This window comes from Bufo gargarizans, chromosome 5 (assembly GCF_014858855.1).
Source record: "Bufo gargarizans isolate SCDJY-AF-19 chromosome 5, ASM1485885v1, whole genome shotgun sequence".
Taxonomy (NCBI): Eukaryota; Metazoa; Chordata; class Amphibia; order Anura; family Bufonidae; genus Bufo; species Bufo gargarizans.
In genome coordinates this window covers 107,311,635-107,320,453 of record NC_058084.1, presented here as the reverse complement: position 1 = coordinate 107,320,453, position 8,819 = coordinate 107,311,635, and the positions used below count along the sequence as shown (strand labels likewise).

The window sequence follows — 8,819 nt, the reverse complement described above, 5'->3', positions numbered from 1 at the left end:
CGTCCCAGAGGCCACCCAGCTTTTGACTGGCTCCATAAAATTCGGCCCCTCATAGACCACTTTAACACCAAATTTGCAGATTTGTATGCCCCTGAGCAAAACATCTGCATAGACGAGTCCCTTATACATTTTACCGGGCGCCTTGGCTTGAAACAATACATCCCAAGCAAGCGCGCCCGGTATGGGGTCAAATTGTATAAGCTCTGTGTGCTCGCTTCAGCAGCACATATACTAAAATTGGAACGATACAGAGAAGATTAGCATGGCCCCTGCGCAAGGATGACACGCAAATTCGTGAAGCATTCCATATTTTTGAGCTGGGCGTTCCTGAAATTCGTCCTTCTCAAGGTGGGCTTCCCAATTCCTTTCTTGGAAGCGATATTTACTTTGTACTCCCAACCATCGGCCTCCATAATAGTAAACAAACACCTTTCTTCCCCCTTCTTAATCACTAATGGCACACGCCAAGGGTGCCCACTATCTCCTTCACTTTTCATAATGGCGATGGAAGCTTTATTACAAAGCGTAAGACAAAACCCCATCATCAGGGGAATCCCTACACGCAAGGGTGAGCTTAAGATGTTAGCGTTCGCGGATGACCTACTATTCCTCCTATCTGACCCCTCGAAGGGTCTCCCGGATTTAGTGCAGATATTTGATAGCTTTAGTGATGCTTCAAACTTCAAGGTGAATGTGTCGAAATCAGAGATTTTAAACATAACGCTTGACAAACGACGTGTAGATCTACTCAAAAATAGCTCCCCGTTTGCGTGGGCTACGTCCACTATTAAATACCTAGGGGTCCACATCCCATCCAAGTTATCTAAATTATATGACACAAGTTTTAAGCCCCTACTAGAGGAAATAAAATCCACTTTGGCAGATTATGACATCCCTCTAATATCCTGGATAGGAAGAAAAAACGTCATACAAACATATGTAATCCCCAAGATAACCTACAAGCTACAGATGCTCCCAATTGCTCTCCCACAGTCCTTTTTCAAGGCGGTGAAAACTACCTTCTCGAAATACCTATGGAAACTGAAGAAACCGCGTTTAGCTCACTCGCTATTAATCAAAACAAAGGACAGAGGTGGACTTGGACTGCCGGATGTCCAGACCACATATAAAGCTATACAACTGGGGCGATGGTTGACTATGGCCTTCCCTCAGGAATACAACCCAAAGAAGCAAGGTTGTCAGACACTCTGAAAGGGCGCTCACTCAAAGACCTATGGATCCCCCCTAAACATCACAACCGGAATAGCAAATCTGAAGATGACTTGCTGATTAGAGGGTCCTCACAAACCTGGAACCCACATATAGCCCCTTCCCTTTCTCCATTACTTCCGGCAAGCCTGATACCTGTGGTTGTGGGCAGAGACTCACCATCCTTCGAGCCACTGTGGGAACACTTAAGTCACGTGCCGGTCGAGGAGTTCCTTGCGGGCGGGGTGGTTCCTGACCTGGGGAATCTAAAGGAATACCTACCAAACTTTTCACTCACATTCTTGCATATTGCTCATTTCAATAGCTGTTGCAAATAATTTATTGGTCGCTTCTTCCCTTTAAGGGAAAAGACAAATTTTGAGTTATCTATATCCAGATCTGAAAACCGTGAGAGGAAGTTGTCAAAACATTGCGCATATGCAGAGAGGCCATGTACACTGGCATTCCAGGGTTCATCGCTTCTTGGGAAAAGGAATTAAACATTATGCTCTCAAATGCAGATAAAACCCATATACTTCAAAACTCACATGGTTACTCCAGGTGTGTTCGGTTGCAAGAGACTCAGTATAAAGTTATCTCAAGATGGTATAAAACCCCTGAGTTCCTTTATACACACGGTCTGTCGCCCACAAATTTATGCTGGAGGTGCAAGACACAGGTGGGTACTCTCACCCATATATGGTGGTCTTGCTCTGGGATTAGACCCTTTTGGAGCGAAGTGGAACGAGTGATAAATGAATTCAGAGATAAACACTTGACTTTAACCCCATTTATAGCTATGTTAGATTGTATCTCGGAAAGTTTTAGACCTTCTTCCTCAAATTTAACAACTCATATGTTGATGGCGGCCAGGTCCCTGATCCCCCTGAGATGGCTAGATACCTCACCCCCCACGACAGATCAATGGTTAGAGAAAGTAGGACAAATATGTAGATTCGAAGAGATGTGCAGCAGATCATCCAGGTCTCACCACAAATACCTCCTAGTTTGGGCTCCATGGTTATCATCCTCCTACTGCAAGTGGAATAAGTAATAAGTTTAGAAGCTAAAATTGTACGCTATGAGCAAACTTCAAGGCGAGACCCCCCCCCCCTCTTTCCCCCCCAATCCCCTTTTTTTTCTCCTTTCTTTTTCATCCCCAATTTTGAAGTTTTTCTACACCAAATCCCAGTCAGGTAGCACTTTAACCGATTACTAATAGTCCGCAGAGTATTTGGTTTCTACTGTTTTGTTGTTAATTATATTACTCAGTACTTACAGTGGCAGTGTAAGTGCCAGTTTTGTCTGAGACAAAAAAGAAAAAGGTTGTCCCTTTGCATATGATATCTTTTGCTAATGTCTGGCATTGTTGTATTGGAGTCTGCAAACTCCTTTATCATTTTTATGAGCTATTGTAAGCTGTAACCGCGGATTTGATGGATACTTTTGTCAATAAAAACATAGTTGATAAAAAAATAAATTGTATAAGCTCTGTGAAAGGGCCACAGGCTATACACACAAATTTCGGATCTATGAGGGTAAAGATCAGACCCTGGAGCCGGTCGGTTGCCCTGACTACCTGGGGAGCAGTGGGAAGACAGTCTGGGACTTGATGTCATCCTTATTTGGCAAGGGGTGCCATCTTTATGTGGACAATTTTTACTCAAGTGTGCCCCTCTTCAGGCATTTGTTTTTAGAACAGATTGGCTGCTGTGGCACCGCACGACCTAGTCGCCCGGGATTCCCCTAACGGCTCGTTACCACCCGTCTTGCAAGGGGGGAGAGGGCTGCCTTGTGTAACGAAGAACTGCTTGTGGTGAAATGGAGAGACAAGCGTGACATTTACATGCTCTCCTCCATTCACGCAGACACGACAATCCAAATTGAACGAGCAACCAGTGTCATTGAAAATCCCCTCTGTGTCCACGACTATAATTCGCTCATGGGAGGGGAGGACTTCAATGACCAGATGTTGGCTCCCTATTTACTTTCCCGCAGGACCAGACGCTGGTATAAGAAGGTGTCTGTATATTTGATTCAATTGGCTGTATAGAATAGTTTTGTTCTCTACAGTAAGGCTGGGAGAACAAGATCCTTCCTCAAATTTCAGGAAGAGATCATCGAGAACCTCCTGTATTCAGGAGGTTCCGTGGCCCCAACCACCAGTGTAGTGAGCCGTCTACACGAGCGACATTTCCCCAGTGTCGTTGCTGGTACCTCAAACCAAACGCCACCCCGAAAAAAATGACGTGTCTGTAGCAGGAGTGGAATAAGGCGTGACACCCGCTATTTCTGTCCTGACTGCCCTGACCACCCTGCCCTATGCTTAGGGGAGTGTTTCCGGAAGTACCACACACAGGTACACTTAGCATAGGGATTGCATCTCACAGGACAGGGCTATTAGGGCCCATTCACACAGAGCTGCTGCAAACCTCTCCTTTCACCTGGGACAAAGTGCATAATGTACTTCGCCACATCTTTGGGCGCTTTGCGCTTTGCACATTGTCCCATGGGGAAGGAGGTTTGTCCTATAAATGGTAAAAAAAGCAAAAAATAAAATAAAATCACCGGTAAGCAAAAAAGTTAATGTTCTGTTTCAAAAGTTCATAAAAGTTTATGTTCTGTTTAAATGTTATTATAAAGTTCATGTTAATTAATTTATTGCGTTGCGGCCTGGTTTTTTTCTTTCTTTTTTTTTTTTTTTTTTACCTTCTAGGTAGACCAACCGATGAACCAGCTGCAGCACTGATGTGCATTCTGACAGAAGCATTGCGCTGCTGTCAGATTACACAAAAGTGAGTGTATGCGGCGCTGCAAGACGAGATTTCTCCTCTGCAGTAAAAAAGATATGTTTGCCGAGGATTATGAGCTGAGGGGGCGGTGGTGTTCATATGCTTTGGCAAACACTTTGTATATAAAAAAAAACAAAAAAAAAACAAAAAAAAAACCCGGCAATGATTTATTCATCTACATCGATTGATGTGAATGGAGAAATCGGGTTTGCCAGGGCATACAAGCTAAGTGGGTATGGATGTTGGGCGGATTTTTTCATCCACATTGATCAATGCAAATGAAGAAATCTATGCCGTAAATTTTTTCTTTCAGCCAAGAGGCTGAACAAAAAAAAAAAAATCTCATTACCTGTATGCTCAATATAAGGAGACTAGCAGAAACTTCTAATGCTGGCCATACATGTAATGATTGCGGAGACCCTCAAATGCCAGGGCAGTACAAACACTCCACAAATTACTCCATTTTGGAAATAAGACACCCTAAGGTCTTCAATGATGGACATAGTGAGTTCATAGAAGTTTTGATTTTTTGTCACAAGTTACTGGAAAATATTTTTTTTTTCTTACAAAGTCTCATATTCCACTAACTTGTGACAAAAAATAAAAACTTCCATGAACTCACTATGCCCATCACAAAATACCTTGGGGTGTCTTCTTTCCAAAATGGGGTCACGTGTGGGGTATTTATACTGCCCTGGCATTTTAGGGGCCCTAAAGCGTGAGAAGAAGTCTGGAATCCAAATGTCTAAAAATGCCCTCCTAAAAGGAATTTGTGTCAATTTGCGCACCTAGGCTGCAAAAAAGTGTCACACATGTGGTATCGCTGTACTCAGAAGAAGTTGGGCAAAGTGTTTTGGGGTGTCTTTTTACATATACCCATGCTGGGTGAGCGAAATATCTCTCTAAAATGACAACTTTGTATTAAAAAATGTGAAAAGTTGACTTTTAGAGAGATATTTCTCTCACCCAGCATGGGTATATGTAAAATGACACCCCAAAACACGTTGCCCTACTTCTTCTTAGTATGGTGATACCACATGTGACACTTTTTTGTAGCCTAGGTGGGCAAAGGGGCACAAATTCTAAAGAGCACCTTTTGGATTTCACAGGGCATTTTTTACACATTTGGATTTCAAACTACTTCTCATGCATTAGGGCCCCTAAAATGCCAAGGCAGTATAAATACCCCACAAGTGACCCCATTTTGGAAAGAAGACACCCCAAGGTATTTCGTGATGGGCATAGTGAGTTCATGGAAGTTTTCATTTTTTGTCACAAGTAGTAGTGGAATATGAGACTTTATAAGAAAAAAAATAATCATCATTTTCCGCTAACTTGTGACAAAAAATAAAAACTTCTATGAACTCACTATGCCCATCAATGAATACCTTAGGGTGTCTTCTTTCCAAAATGGGGTCACTTGTGGGGTAGTTATACTGCCCTGGCATTTTAGGGGCCCTAATGCGTGAGAAGTAGTTTGAAATCCAAATGTGCAAAAAATGCCCTGTGAAATCCTAAAGGTGCTCTTTAGAATTTGTGCCCCTTTGCCCACCTAGGCTGCAAAAAAGTGTCACACATGTGGTATCGCCGTACTCAGAAGAAGTAGGGCAACGTGTTTTGGGGTGTATTTTTACATATACCCATGCTGGGTGAGAGAAATATGTCTCTAAAAGTCAACTTTTCAAATTTTTTTATAAAAAGAGCTCAGGAGGAAATGGAGATGGATAGAGGCCCTCCGACGAGGGAGGACCAGAGCAGGTAAAAACAAACCGCCTCTGGTCGACCATCGATTGGGGGGCACCCAAATAAAGAAAACCAAAAAGTTCCCACTCCGCATTGAGTCCGTCCGGTATGAAGGAGCCAAAGTGAAAGATAAATCTGGATTCCAAGCGTGACATCCACTTGATGAAATCACCCCCTCTCTAATGTGGACCCACACTTTCCAAAGCCATATACGAAAGACCTTTTGGGTTTTGGTTATGGCACTGTTTGAAATGCTTTGAAACCGTATGGTATTCAAAGCCTTTCCTTATATTCGTTATATGTTCCAGTTTTGGAAATGTCATTGTATTTTTTTAGGACGTTAGAAGGCTTAGAATTTTAGAACCAATTCTTGAAATTTTTAAGAAAATTGCCAAAACCCACTTTTTAAGGACCAGTTCAAGTCTGAAGTCACTTTGTGGGGCTTACGTAGTGGATACCCCCATAAATGACCCCATTGTAGACTACACCCCTCAAGTTACTTAAAACTGATTTTACAAACTGTTTACCCTTAAGGCGTTCCACGAGAATTAATAGAAAATGGAGATCAAATTTTAAAATTTAACTTTTTTGGCAGATTTTCCATTTTATTCCATTTTTTTCTTTAACACATCGAGGGTTAACAGCCAAACAAAACTCAATATTTATTACCCTAATTCTGCGGTTTACAGAAACACCACACATGTGGTCGTAAACTGATGTAACGGCACACGGCAGGGCGCAGAAGAAAATGAGCACCATATGGTTTTTGGAAGGCAGATTTTGCTGAACTGGTTTTTAGATGCCATGTCCAATTTGAAGCCGCACTGATGCACCCTTACAGTAGAAACTCCCAAAAAGTGACCCCATTTTGGAAACTAGGGGATAAGGTGGCAATTTTATTAGTACTATCTTTGGGTACATATGATTTTTTGATCATTCATTATAACACTTTATGGGGTAAGGTGACCAAAAAATTGGTTGTTTTAGCACAGTTTTTATTCATTTATTTTTACAGCTTTCATCTGAAGGGTTAGATCATGTGACATTTTTATAGAGCAGATCGTTACGGATTTGTCAATACCTAATATGTATACTTTTTCTTATTTATTTAAGTTTTATACAATAATAGCATTTTTGAAACAAAAAAAAATTGTTTTAATGTGTCCATGTTCTGAAAGCTATAGTTTTTTTTATTTTTTAACTAATTTTCTTATGTAGGGGCTTGTTTTTTGCAGGATGAGGTGACGGTTTTATTGCTACCATTTTGTGGGACATACGCCTTTTTGATCACATGGTGTTGCACTTTTTGTGATGTAAGGTGACAAAAATGGCTTTTTTTACATCGTTTTTATTTTAATTTTGTATGGTGTTCACCCGAGGGGTTAGGTTATGTGATATTTTTATAGAGCTGGTATTTACGGACGCGGGGATACCTAATATGTAAACTTTTTTTTATTTATTTTACTTTAACACAATAATAGCATTTTTTAAACAAAAAATTATGTTTTAATGTGTCCATGTTCTGAGAGCTATATTTTTTTTATTTTTTGAGCACTTTTATAATGTAGGGGCTCATTTTTTGCGGGGTGAGGTGATGGTTTTATTAGTACCATTTTGTGGGACATACGCCTTTTTGATCACTTGGTGTTGCACTTTTTGTGATGTAAGGTGACAAAAATAGCTTTTTTTGACACTGTTTTTTATTTTTATTTTTTTACTGTGTTCACCCGAGGGGTTAGGTCATGTGATATTTTCATAGAGCTGGTTGTTACGGACTCGGAGATACCTAGTATGTATACTTTTTTTTATTTATTTTACTTTAACACAATAATAGTATTTTTGAATAAAAAAAATTATGTTTTAATGTGTCCATGTTCTGAGAGCTATAGTTTTTCTATTTTTTGAGCGATTTTCTTATGTAGGGGCTCATTTTTTTGTGGGATGTGTCTTCTGCATTAGACACAGTAGTGTCTTTTTCAGAGCCCAAGTCTGCGCGCAGCCGCAGTGTTTAAGCAAGGGAGTGTATGGAGGCGAAGTGTTGACGCTGGCGCGAAACTGTGGTGCTTTCCACACTGACCTCTAACTCCATGCCCAGTCGCACTGGGGATGAGCGGCGCTGGTGGAGGGTAAGTCCGTGCGCCGACATGTAAAGCGCAGCTGGTCATCAGAACACTCCCCACTGTGGATGACGTTAGGGAGTGTCATCAGAATCTTGCAAAGTCTTATTGGTAATCTCATATGTGACATACCTAGTTTTTTGTATTCTTTGAGCTCATTGGTCCTCCCCTCTGCATCTAAGGGGGGTGGGGAACCTTTATAAGCTTTGTCTTTAGCGCCTGTATTCAAGTCTGCCTGATACCCCTGATGAAGTCAGAGTAGCTGGCGAAACATGTTGGGGGCAAATGTTAGGTTTTAGTTTCTAAATATTGTTATCAGTGCTAGTGATTACATGAGTTGTAATACAATCTAATTGAGAAGAGTGGTTGCCTCACAAGAATCACCTTATAGCAGTACGCAGCTATATGGAGCAATGTACTGTTAACAAAATAATCAGGACTGTGAGTGTCCCCTAGCAAAGACAGTGCGGGGAAGTGCACCCCCACCTGCATTCTTGTAGGTACTTCATCATATCACAGCACTCATAGAGTATCAGATAGTTTTAACCCTTTAAGTTTTTCTAAATATTCTAAACAAATGTATTAAAGGTTAAGTTTTAGTGTCTGGGACAAGAGTGGTATAAGCCTAGTTAGGCTGTGTGTTTATATATATTGAAAATCCTTCCCAGACAGGGTCCCCCTGTTTGTGGTATTGTAAAAAATCGGAACAACACCAACAAAACACCACAATAACCATCAGAGTGATAACTAGGTATAATTCCAAACATGTCACCATGAGGCAAATACTCACTAAACATTGGGGGATACTGCTGAGATCCAATACTAAAAAAGGAGATCCCCTGTCTCCCCACGATCACCTATCGACGGGCACAAACACTTAAGAATATTCTTGCCCCCTCATGTCCAAAACGATTCAAAAATGATAAAAAGACGTCAAACAGAAAGGAGTATCCGGCCA

At 41.2% G+C, this 8,819-nt stretch overlaps 1 non-coding gene across 1 annotated transcript; it reads left to right on the top strand.

Moving 5' to 3' along the window:
* The first annotated feature begins 207 nt into the window (after positions 1 to 207).
* LOC122939742 lies at positions 208 to 314 on the top strand. The gene has a single exon (XR_006390163.1). It is a non-coding gene; the product is annotated as a U6 spliceosomal RNA (small nuclear RNA).
* Positions 315 to 8,819: the final 8,505 nt, after the last annotated feature.